A 16,694-nucleotide genomic window follows, 5' to 3' on the forward strand; every position below is an offset into this window, starting at 1 on the left:
TCAACTGTCATCATGGAATTAAACCTAATACAACATTGGTTCCCTTATTTAGCTAAATTAACACATCATATTATGACTCAACAAAAAATACAGTTCTAATATATTTTTTTGTCTTTCTATATTCCCAAAATTATGCATCTAATTGATGATAAGAATCCTTCTTCAGGTCTTGCAACCATGGAGATTGGTTATAATCTGATTATAACCGATGTGCATTGATTCCAAGATGAACCATATTCAGTTGAACTATGAGTTAAGAGTGGAAAACAAATAAACATAGAAAACAAATAAACATTCAATAGCTACAAATTATAGCAAGGTATTGTGACTATAAGATAGAAACCATCCTAGGAGCCTCCAATATATCAAAAGTTGAGAAAGTAGCAAGCTTACTGTACAAAGACAGTGATCACTATAAAGTTGTAGTCAAGTTCAAAGCATTGATTTGTGGGAACAAAGGGTTTCATATGGGGATAGAGCAGTCTCATGAAATATCATGATAGTCATAATCATAATCTAAAGAGTAGTCAAATCTTCAAGATAGATTGGTGATAGTGCAGTCATTTTGTTGAGCATCAAATTTGAATTAAGTAAAATATCTTGATTTGAGAAATTAAATCATAGAAGCCATCTCTCTTTGGAAGAAATCATCATTTTCATTGATACCGTAGTAACCCATAAGTTATTGAACAAGTCTAAAAGCATTCTATCGAGGTATCTAAGATTCAAACAGTATTGATGAGACCTAGCAATGTCTCATCGATATAAAAGGGGCATCGAAGAAAGCAAACACCGATCAACTTTAGAAAGGACTCATCGAAGACAGTAACTCCATTGATAAAATATTTCGAGGAAAGTGGAGATGGTTCTCATCGACAAGAAAATGTCTTCGAGGATATAACACTATTGGTGCAAAAAGACTCACCGAAAGAGATGGTCCTGTTATCACTATTTTAAAAAATGGATGTTCTCGGTCCATAACTGGCTAATTTTGTTGAAATTTTGAGTCTAGTATTGGCCTTGTTACCTCTATTTTGTTGTAAGCCAATGGGAAGGTTTAAGGGTTTTAAGTTTTAACCTTCAAGTTGTTTGAGTACAAACCTGGTTCTAATTCTGCGTTACTTTTTACCACTTAAGTGATGGGTCCGTTTGTCATGAGAAGTGTCCCCCCATTGTTATTTACCTAGGTGGTCCCTTAAATATTATAAATTTTATACGCCTATTACTTTGCCTTTTTTCTAATGTTTATCGAGCCCTGTAAGTGTCATGCAACTCTTTGTTGATCCAACGGCCCATGTTGATTCGTAGTCGAAAGATGCTCATGATTTACTTATTGCGAAGCAGCGAAAAGATGGTAGGCCCGGGCAAGGTGGTCAATAGAAGGAATAAAAACAGTGCAAGTCCCTGAGATCTAATAGCCCGCGTTATTTCATGGGATGAAGATGATCGTGAGTTACCTATCACAAAATGGCAAAAAGGAAAGTGGGTCCACGCGGTAGTAAAGCTAAAGTTAAAGATCGATCATTTCTCTTTTGATCAGACGGATCGCATGGTTTCGTGGGATGAAGATGATCAAGTTTTACCCTCCGCGAAATAGCGAAAAGTGGCAGGTCCCAGAAGCAGGCAGGTTTTCCAAAGAGTAAAGAGTGATTAGTTTAGAGAATGATCAACGGCCCGCGTTGATTCACGGCCAAAAGGTGCTCAAGATTTAGCCTTCGCGAAGTAGCAAAATGACATGGCAGTCTAGTTAGCGGTCCAGGTGGTTTAGGTGGCAAATCAGAAAGTCGCACGTGGCCTCAAGGTTAAGTAAATCAAAGAATAAACTTGGCGACTAGGTGGTGGGCCCAACAGACAGATTGAATCATACCGCCAACGAAGAGGTGACCTGTCAGGCACAGGTGGCAGTTTAGAAGTGGATCCCATGGAAGTTTTTTAGCAAGTAAGAAGTTGCCACATCAGTTTATTAGAAGATTGAATGCCAGGGTGGATAGCACTAAATTAGAGGGCCCACATCTACTGGATTAAAGTTGTTAAAGAGCGGGTATCTCGAAGAGGATCTAACGGTGGGCGCTATTTCGTAGCTCGAAGGAGCAGGACAGTTACCGTTCATGAAATAGCGAAGACTGTTAGCCTTAACCGCTTGGTGCACGGTTAGTGAGGTAAACTGTTAGGTCAGGACATGATAAAGACCGATCAAGTTCTATTTGATCGGACGACTAGCATAGTTTCGTTGGGTTAAAGTGCACAATGGTTACCATTCGTGAAATAGCGAAAGGAATTTTAGCCCGTTGCCGGATGAGGAAAAGTCAAAAGGTAAAAGCAGTGCAAGTTCTATCTGATCGGACAGTTGGCATGACTTTTCTAGATGAACATGCAAGGGTTTTATGCTCTGCGAAATAGCGAAAGAGCGAAAAGAAAAAATACTCAGGATAGTTTTGACCTGTTGGAGCCAAATTTTTGAATTCTTTCATGAATTCAATTCTGAAGGGACGGTAGAAGCATGCAGTGTTAATGTCACAGTTAAGAAGCTCAATTGTCGTATATACTCTCGCATCAATTGAATGAAGGTATCATTTCAAAGAAGTTGTTGCAGAGAAAGTTGGCGCAAAGCAGAATTCTTCAAGCCGAAATCAGGTTTTCTTGTTTTTTGCTTACCCATTGCTTGAAAATTGTTGAATTGTGGTTTTGTTCTGTTAAAGAACTGCTTTGATTGATAATTGGCATAGTTGCATACTTTCAAAATGGCACCCAGACGGGAATTGATAGGAAAGGTAAACTATCAGGACAGAAACATCTATGATGACTTTCTAGAGTAGTTAACCATGTCAACTAATGTCGGGGCTAGGGCCAAAGAGTTAGTACCAAAAAACCCTCGTTTGAAAATTGGGGATGGCCTGTATGACAAAGGAAATTGGTTAAGGGACCCCAAAATAGGGATATCAGGTCTAAGTCTTTTTAAAGTTGGTTTTGGTCAAAGACATGCCCCTGCCCCTTTGAATAGCATCTGGGAACTGGATGTGGGGAAGCTTGTGGTCCTTGGTGTGTTCATGGATGTAGATTTGTTGACCCTGATTGCACAGAATTATGACCCTGCTGCCAAATGTATCAGAAATATAAAGGGATCAACCCTAGTTGAAATCAAAGATGATGAGTTTAGAAATGTTTTCAAGCTTAGTGAAGCTTCAAATTATCTTGAGCCTATTGATTTTGAAGCATTAGCTCAAGTCTACAATGCACAAAGAGATCATCTTAGGAGTGGCCCATTAAGAGAATTATTTGTTAAAATAGGAGGGTTAATAGTTGTAGGCCCCAGTACAATGGAACCATTTTCCCTGAATTTGTTTACTTTAAGAGCTAAGGGTATGTATTGGACACTGTGTCAGATCTTTGGAGAAGATGCTAAGAAACATATGCCAACCCATTATATGCTGATGATTGCCCAAATTCTAAACCCTTCCCTGGCAATAACATTTGATTTTGCCCCATACCTCACTGATGCTATTCATGCAGGGCTTGTAGGGATTAAAAATGGTAAGGTGGATAGGCCATTTGGATGGTACTCCCTGTTAATGCACATGTTTTTGTTCAAAGGTGCTGATTATTTTGCAAAAGATATGGATTTGGTCAAGGTTAAAGATAAAGAGGAGATGCCTGTGCAACTTTGGAGCACTGTTCTATCTTGGGATAGAGAGGATGCTAGTTTTTTGAAGTTTGATAGATGCTTTGCATCTAAGATTAGAGTTCTTTTATGTGCAGAAAACCCTAGGATTCCTAAGGCTCTTTTGGAATTCCTTAGGCCTAAAGAGTTTGCAGAAGATATCAAGATTGTTCACAACTGGGGAGACATGTATTTGTACCCTGTTTCTACTATTTTCAGAGTATATGGCTTCAGAGGAACCCCCTATCTACTGCCCTATTAGGTCCCATTGAAGATAGGGATTGTAGAAGTGTTGAGACACATTGGAGGAGTACAAGAGGTCGAGCTGACCAATAGGGGTAAAGGGACCATTTTCCCAACTATTACCATGGCCCATCATTTTATAATTACCAAAGGTGGCTAGAAATACTTTGAAGAATTCTTTAAGCCATATATGTTGTCAACTATAGTTTCAAGGTGTGTAGACCCTGAGGATTTCTTCAATGGCATGTTCAGAAAGAGGGCAGTATGTAAAAGTAGGCCTCACCAATTTCAATTTCCTGAAGATTTAATTAGAAATGAATTCTAGTCAGACGAGTAGGAATTAAGAAAGGAGAAGTGGGTTGCATACAAAAGAGGACTTGATTTTATTCATCAATTTGATTCTAGCTATGACACTCTTTCTAGTTTTACCCCTTTTGAAGAGAAGGTTAAATTCTTAATTCTTTATTTTGAAGACCTAATGCAAACCCTGAAAGAAAAAAGGGAGGCTATAATGCAAAATGATCCTGATAGGGCTAAATTGGTCTTAGCTAAGCTTGCCTTTGCTAAGGCTATCCCACTTGGTAATTATATGATGCATAAAAAATCTAAATATACTATGATGATGCTAGTGACAAGTGAGCCTTCCACTTCAAGAGGAAAAAGGGCCATTGAAGATGTCATTGATATTCAAGATTCCCCTAAAAGGCAAAGAGTAGGGAAGGAAGTTGAAACAGATGAGCCTCAATACTCTCCATCTCAATCCCCTATTCACATAGAAGATGAGCAAGCAGTGGCCGAACGATTGCTATAGTTAGGGAGTCTCGGTGAAATTGCATACACCTATGATAAGACCCAAGAGGGAATGTTGGAAGAGCCACCTAGTGCTGAAATGAATATAACTGATGGTGAGCTAAAGGGAAAGGAATTAGACCTCACTGTCAAACAAGCTAGTGAAGAGTTTCTAGATGACAACAATTTTGTCACAACAAGGGCTTTCATGCAATTTGTATGGAAACAAAACATTGAACAATTCAAGGCTAGATGTGAAAAGAGAATGAGTGAGCAGCCTCACAAAGATACAAATTCAATGGAAGAAGAGGTTAAACAATAAATGATGGCTGAATTCAAAGCTGTCACTCCTGAAGCTAGAAGAGAGATGGTGTCAAAGGCTAGTGTTCTAATCCTCCCTGAATGGGATATAGCAGATGCATTGGTTCTTGAAGCAGTTGGAAAAGAAACCAAGCCAATGAAGGAAGTGACATTTAGCAAAGATAATGCTTCTCTGGTCATGTGGTTCCTCAAGAGGGATGAAAGTAGAAGAAGGAAAGGTACCTTGAGATCTAATCTTATAGGAGGTATGATAGTAAAAAGAGTCCAGGATACAGGGGTGATAGAAGATGCCAGTACAGTCTTAGAAACTGCAAAGTTTAATGTGGCAGTAGCAGAGAAAGAAGCAAAGGAAAAAGCTGATCTCCAAGTCAAGTTGGAGACAATTTTAAAGGCTTATAATGAAGCCAAAAAGGAGGTAGCCAATAGGGATACTATTATTGCTAGACTTCAGAGTCAGTTGGTAGGACAACACCAAGGAGGTGAGTCCTCTACCCTAGTGATCTCTTCTTCTCCAGAAAGACCTCCACCTACCAGTCCTATTATAGAATTCCCCCCTTCTCCTATGTCTTTTGGTTTTCAACCAGCTGAGACTTTTCAACATGAGTTGGAAAAAATGAAACAGGCTCAAGCCTTTTTTACAAGTAAGTATGAAGAGAAGGTAAAGGCCACCATTTTGAGTTTTGTTGATAAAGTAGAGGCCCCCACTGTGCACACTAATATGAAAAGAATTTTAGACACTCTGTGTGAGTTAAATGAGGACAAGGCTATTTTAGAGCCTATTTTGAATAAGTGGATGCCAAGAGAAGTGGATTTAGAACTTATGTGTGCATCCTATGATGACGCAGGATTTGATGTTACTATCAAATCCACATGTGAGTTGGAAAAAGGTTTGACCAAGTTAGCAGAAGGAAGAGCCAATGTAGAGAGGAAAGCTAACTTGTACAGGAAAGAATATACTGAGCATAAATTTGAATTATTTCCTGGGGGTTTTGTCAGCCAAAATCAGTTGAAGGACAAACAGGTATGGTTTGATGAGCTGGGAGCTAATTTTTCTTTGAGGGTAAATGAAATTGTTAACAAAGATGACACCTCTTTGTTTGTTAAAACAATTGAGGAGATAGAAAAGATAAAATCACATTACAGTTTTTTGGAATCAGAGGTGAGGAAAATAAGAAACTCTTGGAAAAGGTTACTTAAGTTAGAGAAAAAGATTGTTGGCTGCTCATGGCCTACTGATGATTTGTTCCAAGAGTGGACCAAAAGGTATGCGGTGCAAGAGGAAGATGCTCCAGAATAGTTGGAAGATGCTCTGAGATAGTTAGAAGATGTTGCAGAAGAGTTATCAACCGAAAAGGCCGTTGAGACAGAAAAAGACTTGTAACTGCTTCTTGAAAGAAGCTATGGTTGTAACTATTTTTCCTTAGGGATGTATGAAGCTTGTATGCATCCATAATGTTATAAATGGATACCAGGACAAAGGAAAAATGATCACAAGAATTTGTAAAGAAACTCTGCAGAAATTTATCTGCGTTTTTTCTAGTGTTTCACAGAAAACTATCTAAGTTTTGTAAGATTTTCCAAATTGAATATAAATATACAAACCATTAACTTTGAGCCTAAAATTTGTGTTGTCTTCTGGTATGCTTTCAAATATTTTACTGGTTTAAAAATTGTCTCATAAGTTTACACAATAAGTCCTAAAGAAATATAAAGACTCTGTAGCCCAAACAACGAAGAAAGGCACTGGTCATCTATATAATACAATTCATCAATTCACATTTCATTTTAAAGCAATAGGAGTAGCTAAGTAGGAAATATAGAGTAGACTATAAATAGTGTATATACATAAATTTCAAGCACAAAAATTGAATAATTTCTACAACAACAATCTTGAACTCATCTGCTATATCTCCATCCTGGCAATTTATGCCATTCTGAGAGGCATTAGGTTAGTCTTAGTCACTAGAACACAATTTGCAACATGCATTAGGAGTTGTCCTCCTTACAAATAGTGCAACATTAAAAAGGTATTATAAAAGCTACAACCACAATTCAAAGATGAAGCTTACAAAGATAGGACAAAGCTAGGTACAGTCATAAGTCAAGGCAAATTCATAGTTGAAACTCAATCCAAAATAGTGAAGAAGTGCAACAAATGACATGAGAAGTCTAAAGAAGTATTATAGAAATCATGAGTCAAGGATTAATGAAGAGATTTTTTGCATCCATGATACAATCCTTAAAAGCATCCATGATACAATCTCAAACACACTTTTTATCGTTCTCTTGGTGATTTTGCCCAATTGTGTATGTCTTGCTTATGTATGAAAATGATATTTTGCAGCTTTCCACTGACCATGTATTTGAGATGTCTTTGATTTAGATATGGCATGAGCTTAGTCATAGAGTGAGACTAGGGAGTTGGACCATCTCAACCATGGTGCACCTACATATGTATATAGTTTTGTGTATTCATTAAAGATTTTCATTTAATTTTAATCAACTAAAGAGCAATATTCATGACTTACAAGTAATAAAAAAACTTGCAAGGATGAGGCATATTCATAACTTTTGTAGTCCTACCTTGGATATCAACACTAGAAGCAACTCATATTGTTCATGTACAGACAAGACAATATGGGAGTTCATTATACCCAACAACTTTTGGTGTGGTTGTTTGTGCTGGCTCCACTTGCACCCTGCAATTAAGATTTAATATACATTATTCAACAAGATTAACTGTGCAACATAATGAAATATTGAAAAGTGTGTTACCTTGTTGAGCTTCGCTTGGTTTCGAGAATAGTTTAATATTCTCTACTTAATAGGGCCAACCACGTGAAGGTGGAAGCTCATTTGCCCCCCCCCCCCTTAACATCACTCTAAATTCCCCATTAACATCTTATAACATTCATTCATTAATTCTTTCTATCATTAATAAAATATAGCATTCATTCATTAATATCACATAACATTCATTAACACATAAGATTGATTAACATTAGATTGATTAACATTAATTAACACGCAACATTCATCAATATTAATTAACCCATATCATCCATAACCATTAATTAGCACATAATTACATTCACTAACACATAAAAATCAGTAATTATCAAATTAGTTAGATTACAATCATTTCTTTCTTTGTTTTTTGTTTGAAGCTATGAAAAGACTAAATGGAACATCAGTTTCTTCATCATTTCCCCCCTCTGTAGATGTTCTGCCAACTGCTTGTGATCTCAATGTATGCCTAGTCCTATACTGAGGATGAAGACACTGAAGTGAAGGGGGGTCCTCTGCAATAACAAAGAAATGGGTTAAATTCAAAAAAAAAAAAATATTATTGTTACAAGTATTTCATTAATTTAGAGAACATAATTATTGTGCTCTTTACCTGATGGGGCCACATCATTTTGTGTAGCCTCAACCTCAACATGTTGAACACCCTCTAGATCATCTGGAGTTGAAATACTAAAGGTTACATTAATGTTGAACACCAATTACAATTATATTTGTTTAAAGCAATAACAGTGGTCCTCTTTACTCGAGTGGGGAACATCACGTTCTTGAGGTTGTGTACCCAGATCATGCTCCACTTGCTCACCACCGACTACATGCTCTAAAATATTAACAAAAAAGGTTACATTAATTACTACTCTAATTACAAATTAAGATATATATACTTGTATTAATAGCTAAATAAATAAATTTGAATAGCAAATGAATACCTCCACTACTGGGATGCACATCTGGAACTTCATGTGCAGGTGGTGTTTCACAATTAGCAGGCTGCATTCCAATGACATGCACATTGTTATCATTGCTTGCTTATTTAAAACAAATATAGTCACTTTATGTTGGAACTCAACATCAATTAGATTATTGGTAAAGTATTCAATTTGAAACAACTTCCATTTACCATAGTTACCCGTGTGATGGATGCACTCGAATGTTGTGTATGCCCACTCAATTCTCGTAGCCGATCAGCCACGACTGAATAGCCTTGCTGGTAGGCAATTCTCTTGTCATCTTTTGTGGGCACTCTATTGAATTCAGAGCCCTGCATTTTTGCTTGGTACCATGAATTTTGCTTGCATTGTTTGATAAAAAAAAAATGTTTGCAATTTATTAATATTTTGATGCAATATTTTGTTTACATGAGATACTTATAATTCGTGCAACAAGTTTCATGTAACCACCAGAGCCAAGTTTGTGTTGCCCGTGCTTTTCTTGCCTTGCCTTGGTTGCCTTTGACGTGTCACTTAGTCTATAAAAAGTTTGAAATATGTTAGATTATATAAATATAAAGAGTAATTAATTAGTACATAATTACATTCTTAATAGTATCTCGTACCTTCTTCTGGCGTCTAGTGGTGTATTTCTTTTTTTCCTTTCAATTCTCTCCTTGGCATCCAAAATCATGTCCTTCCACTCCCTCTCTGGAATCATGGGGGACACTCATACTTTAGGTTCCTCTCCAAATGGGTCCTGTATTGGTCCCTCACATACGTTAGATATGTGCCATCTTTTTCAAGGAGCTTGGTTTTGTCAAAGGTGTCATTTCCAAACCACTCAACCATTTGGTTTGTCAATTCATCTTTTAACCTTATTTCTTGGTCATTCCACCTTTTAAAGCAAAAACAAAACTGTTAGATTCAAAAATGAACTAAATCTACATTTATTACACTTCAAGAAATGGATCAAAGGAAAACTATTCTAGCAATGATATGAAATCAAAAGTGGATAAGGGTTAGTTCATATATGATGTACCACCTTTTACGTATGGTGGGCCCAAATATCTGCAATGCAATGTTTAAAATGTTTATAGAAAATATCATTGCCTGCAAAAAATTCATGGGATCATTAGTCCAAAACAAGTGATCATAAAGTAAATTACAATTAGAGTATATATAATAATAATTTTAAAGTACCTGGAACCTTTTGTATCTTTAAGGGAAGCATTTCTTCGTTGCTCACCACCAATGTGGCCTGCAACATTCCCGTACTAGCAATACAAGAAGATCCAGGAAATGATGGTATGTTATCAGCAATAGTCACCTCTGGCACATCCTCATGTGCATCTCCTCTTGCAAAAAATGAATCCACTATGAAATGGCATTAGAATTCAAGGAAGAACGCTTGAAGGGAAATAAACACATGACAGAAGATAGAGAAAAAGAGGGATCTACCAACAGTGGGCAGGCCAATATGATGTGCACTAGAGGATGTCTGCATGCTACGTGTTGCTGACATTGCAGTCGGCAATACAAGTAAGGGTGACCTCTGATGAGGCGGTGGCAGCATTTGCACAATAACATTGACAACACCTAAAGAATAATACATTAAATATATGAAAAGTGCAAGAATTGTAAACAAGGATGAACATTTATTTTGCAAATTGACAGTATCAAGTATGATGTATTTTGGGTACTCAGAGTGATAAGCCAAGCAAGTGATAATACAAGAAAATCATCATCACCTGAAGATCCTGCAACACCTTGATTGTGGGAACGACTTTCATGAGGGCAGATAAATTGCTGTAAAAACAATACGTACATGTTTTAGTTAATGACATAAAAGAGACTAAAATGTAAACCAATATTGAACTTTTGTTATAATTAAAGCTTTCATTACTGCTTACTTGCAAGTTTTTTGCTGTCTTAAACAATAATTCCACCCTCTGTCATATCTCATCAGTGGTAGGATGGATGGCTGCCAAAGCAACAATCTCTTTTCTAATTTTTATAAGAGGCATTTTAAAGAATTTCACAAGGTCTGTGGGATCTTTAGGGTCATCATTTCTTAACCCTAATGATTCCACATCCATAAAAAGGTGCTCAGGTACTGTAACTCCCTTTCCCTTTCCTTGAACATCCGTCTGTGTCAAGAATATCATTAATAGTTACAAAATTAGTATAAATCACTAAAAAAAAGAACATAATAATGTAACAATTTGCTTCTATCTAATTTGTACATTTACAATGAGGTTTACCTGCTCGGTAGAAGTGTCGTAAGCTACATCTCTATCTGCAATATGTGATGGATCCGTGTCGGCCTGTGACAAAGAAAAAGTATAAAAAAAGCTAGCGAAATTACATAGTACACAACATGAACAACATGAACTTTGCAGACAAAAAGAGCATTAAATAATAAAAAGATGTTGTCATCAAAATCATTGTAAATTTTTTAATTCCTTACCTTTACTTTATGTAGACTATGCAGGATCCTCAACTAAATGGTTGATGATGTCTGTAGTCAACGACCTATTCCCACCAAGGGTGACAACATCACACAGGGACTATACCTGAAATCAACACCATCAATTGAGCATCATAAGCATTACTACATTTGTATGTTGATAAACAATAAATACATACATATCATAAGAATCAAAAGCATCACATGATGTGTCATCATATATGTAATTGAGCATCACAATTAGCATCACATATCATGTGTCATCATAAACATGTAATCCATCACATATGTATCATAAATCACCATCCATCACATAGGTAATAAACAATCGCCAACATCATCATCATCATCATCATCATCATCATCATCATCATCATCATCATCATCGTCGTCGTCGTCGTCGTCGTCATCATCATCGTCGTCGTTGTCATCATCATCATCATCAACGTCTTCGCCATCATCATCACCATCATCACCATCACCATCACCATCACCATCACCATCACCATCACCATCACCATCACCATCACCATCACCATCACCGTCATCATCATCATCATCATCATCATCTTCTTCTTCTCGTTCTTCTTCATCGTCATTGAGAAACTATCGATTGTGATCATCATCCACTTCATCTTCTACTTCTTCGGTATCTTCTTCTTCCATCACATTATACTTTATTGGCCTTCCTCTTGGATCATGTCTAACAACAAATGACCAACCCGGTTTATGTGGAACCTCTGAGTAAAATACTTGCTCACATTGGCTTGGAAGAACTTAGGGCTCATCCCCAACTGGTTCAAATGACCTTGTATTTAGCATTATAAAACCATTATCATGTTCAATAACAGTTCTATCAGGATCATTTTTATTCAATCGTAGCCTGTACCATTTGACGACGAACAAAACTAATTTGAAGGAATTAAAGTCACACTCAAGCATATCATCCAAAATGCCATAGTATTGATTTTGAGAATGTTGAGGATGAATGTCATTTCTCGATGAAATATTTGTCACCTCAAAGACTATAGTGATGCCAGAATCACAAGTTTTCTTCATGTCATCCAACTTTTTTATGCGAAATTTATGACCATTGCAGCACATAGCATTGTGGTGTTTGACCTGTGATATGTCAAACATGTAAAATTTATTGCATTGTGAGTTGATAAACATATGGGTGATTAATAAATTTATACGTACCTATTTATCTCTTAAACCATATGCTAAATCAATTTCCCTTTGCGTAACATTGGAATCTCCATTACGATGTGCTTCTTTAACCAATGAAGCCACACCTTCCCATGTTAACGTGCGTCCAGAATGTTGACAACGTTCAATCCATACCGTCATCCAATCAAGATTGTTTGCAATATACAAATGTAGTGCATCCCACTCTTGACTAACTATACAAAAAATAAATAGACGTCTTACAATTGATTTATTTTGAAGATTAAGAATTAATTAACTACAATAACATCTTATAATTACCTCTCACTTTCCTCAATCTACCTTTCCCCATCAAGTACTCCCCTTCGAATTTGTTAATGGTGTTGGGATCCCAAATGTGATCCACGTGGATCTTTGTTGCAAAATTAGGAAGATATTCAGAAATGTATACCATAGTCTGGTATACCATATATCCCTCCACCATAGAACCCTCAGGATGTGCTCTTTGTCGAACCAAAGCCTTCAAAAATTTCAAGTGCCTCTCAACCATCCACATTGACCTAGTGTGTACAAGTCCACACAATTCAATCTCCTCAACTTGGTGTATGAGGTAGTGTTCTTGTGCATTGAAAAGAGTTGGAGGTAGACACTTTTGCATTTCACACATTAAATGAGGAATTTTTCTCTTCCAATATTTTATATCATCTTTATGGATTTCTTTACATGACAACCACCTACAAGGTATTCAAGATGCAAAAAAATATATTACATAACAAGTAAAACAAATCACAAATATAATATCTATACAACAAAATAAACAAATATCACTACTTACCTCATGTATTTTCCAAGATCATATATGACTTGCTTGACATTATTGTCGAAGTTGTTTGGGAGAGATAGAGGTAGAACGTACTGCAACAATTATAAAATTATCTTTTCATTTTTTTGTAACATAATGAAAAGTACACGTATGTGCAATACTTAAATACATACTAAAAACACAAGAACATGAATTACCTTAATGAAGGTATGCCAATCATGCATTTTCATCCCTGGCCCAAATTCACTTTTCTTTGATATGAGATTGTTTATGTTCGCAGCAAATCCTATGGGAAATCAAATTTTTCGTATGACTTATTTTATAGCATTGCTTTGTTGGTCCGTTAATAACCAAGGAAGCTCACTTATATTAATTTGGTCTCCATGGCTATTTGATTGAATGACATTTATTATTGCATGATTGGAATCCTGAATGTCACTAAATATTTTGACAATTTTTTCTTTGTCACGCCTTCCATCCAATATTTTCCATACTGTGTCTTTGTTATATTCTTTCCAATATGCATACTATCAAACAAATGAACAATTTGTAATTGCTCATAGTAGGGCAACCTACTAAATTGTTGGGGATAACTTTTTATTCCCTTAGGAAGGTGGTCATTTATGCCTTCATGACCTTCATGATCATCAATCACATCATCAGTAAACAAAACAAAATAGAAAAGATGTTTTATGACAAACCTATAGATGGAATGGCATTACCTTGATGATTAATTCTATTATATTCCAACTTCCACAGGTGAGGTGTCATTCTTCATGGGTTTGATGTATTCTCTTCTTTCCCATTGAAAAGATGTTTTTCAGTATTTCGATACTTATGATTTTTGTGGAGAAAGTGCCTATACTCATCAAACACCTGCTTTCCTAAACTTTTTGAATGACAAGATTTCATCTTTGGACCACAAACAGGACATGCAAATTTTCCCTTTGTTTGAAGACCTACAAGATAATGTATAATTGGATTAAATATGATAATTTTTTAATTATAATGTTCATGCACAACTTAAACACTATAACATACCACAAAAATGTGTTAGCCCTGGGGCATTGTGTATTGTCCATAGAAGCATCACATGGAATTGAAATTGTCTTTGTCCTATTGGTCTAGAGGCATCGTACATAGTGACACCATTCCCTTACTCCAACAAATCATCGATAAGAGGCTCGATATATACATTCATATCTTTAACTTGGTACTTACCTAATCGAATGAACAAAAACATTATATAATTATTATGACCATTTTACTACAATATTTATAATTAAATTTAGACGACTATATTTAAATGATAAAATACCTGGAACAATCATTGCCAACATTATGTGCTCCCTCTTTATTGACATCCATGGAGGAATGTTATTGTTGATAACAAAAATAGGCCACACTGAGTAAACAGATCTCATCTCTCCAAATGGATTGACACCATCCGCTACCAATGAAAGCCTGAGATTACGAGGTTCTTCTTTAAAGTGTGGCCACTTTTCCTCTATGTCCATAAATGCTGAACCATCCACAGGCATTCAAATAATGTCATCTCGACTTCTATTGCATGCATGGTAATCCATAAATTGTGCCAAGCTAGTGCACTTGAATAATCGTTGCATACGTGGAATAATGGGAATATACCGAAGAACCTTGCGAGGAACCCTTTTTGTTATTTGATCTATTTGATATCTACTCATATGACATTCAGGGCATTCAGTTTGAAATTCATGTTGTTTGTGATATATAATATGATCATTGGGACAAGCATCTATTGCTTGATACTCCATTCCAATATCTTTCATAACGGCAGATAATTCTCGGTATGAGCGAGGTAGAATATTTGATGGTGGTAACAAAAACTCACCTATCAATCTACAACGAAAAAATATAATTTGTTATAATAAAGAATATTATTGGTACAACATGATTCACAGTTTATTATGACATATATGACATACCTTAACATACGTGACATGGTTATGTTGGATAAACCATTCATAACCTTCAAGTTCACCAACAACAATATAGCGGAGAGAAGAGTTGCCTGCGAGCCTTCATAAAGGGCCTTAGATGCCTTCTCAAGTAGAGGGACATCATGAACAACATCAAGGTCATATTCATCATCATGATCAGCTACATGAGTACTAAATGAGTCATGGATCAATGTATTTGTACCATCATCTTCAATTGTGTTTTCTGGCTCATGATCGTCATCTTCCATGGGATCATTATCTTCAGCTTTGATATTCACACCTCCATGTTCGTCCACTTCGAAAACCATATTCTCAGGGTTGTGTTGATCCATACCATGTGCTCTGGGGTGCTCGACCTATATAAAATTGATAAACATAAATAAACCATGATCATGATCTCATCATCACGTGATTTATTATGTATATAAATTGTCGCCATGATATAATGAAAAAATTACCAATGGATGATAATCATGTCCACCTTCAATGTGACCATGCAGCCTACAATGTTTCTTCGTTGTTTTGATTAGAAGTCTTCTAGTCTTTAACCCCTTACAAATTTTGCATGGACAAGAACATTTTCCATCACCTTTTCTTTTCAAGTTAGACCACAATATAGCAATTGTCTCCTTGTTTTGTTGTTCATTGATATTGTCTGACATGGTCTTTCTTCACAGGCAAGAAAATAGAAATTATCATCATTGAACATAGCATCTTATTGAATTTAGATTTATAGTTTGCTTATGGTACATCACACAACATGGAAAACAAGAAATACTCAATAAATAATAGGATTCATTGATCTAGTATTATCACAATCTGCACTTGGCCTTCAATATTTTCTCGTCCTAACACTGTCTATCCATTACCTGTCAAGTACAGAACTCTAAAACCCATGGCTATTAAAATACATAAGACAACATTGCAGCATCTTATAATCATATGTTATAAAACCAAAGCACTTGGGAGTGATTCTTTTGTTTGTCACAATCCAGGAAAACGGTGTCTACTGGAGCCTTGAATAACTGACTAGAAAGATTTTTCATTCCTTTTCTTTTTCCTTTTGATTTTTTCACTGTCACTTCCATCCTCCATGTCAGATGCCCTCGACCTTTTCTTTCTTCTTATTTTTTCATACTCATAGTCATGCTTTGAATTATTTTTCTTTCTTGGTGACTCCTTACTGCTCTCACTGTCAGTTTCACTCTTAGAATCTGAGTCTGAAGTATCAAAATCTGACGAACTTGATGAACTAGAAGAATCGTCACTAGAGGTAGATTCATCTGACATAGGAATAAAATTTTGATGCTCTGGAATGATGTTCTTAATGTTAGATGCATTTACCTTGTTTACTAACCCATTGACACTCTTCCGAAGGGCATCCCATGTCATGCACTGGTATTCCACACTGCTCTTGTCTTCCACATCTTTCATCATTTGAGCCAGCTTAAATGGGGGAATGTAAACACCCCCACTTCTTCCAACACCCTTCTCAGCTCCTCTTACAACA

Source organism: Cryptomeria japonica, chromosome 7 (genome assembly GCF_030272615.1).
Source record: "Cryptomeria japonica chromosome 7, Sugi_1.0, whole genome shotgun sequence".
Classification (NCBI taxonomy): Eukaryota; Viridiplantae; Streptophyta; class Pinopsida; order Cupressales; family Cupressaceae; genus Cryptomeria; species Cryptomeria japonica.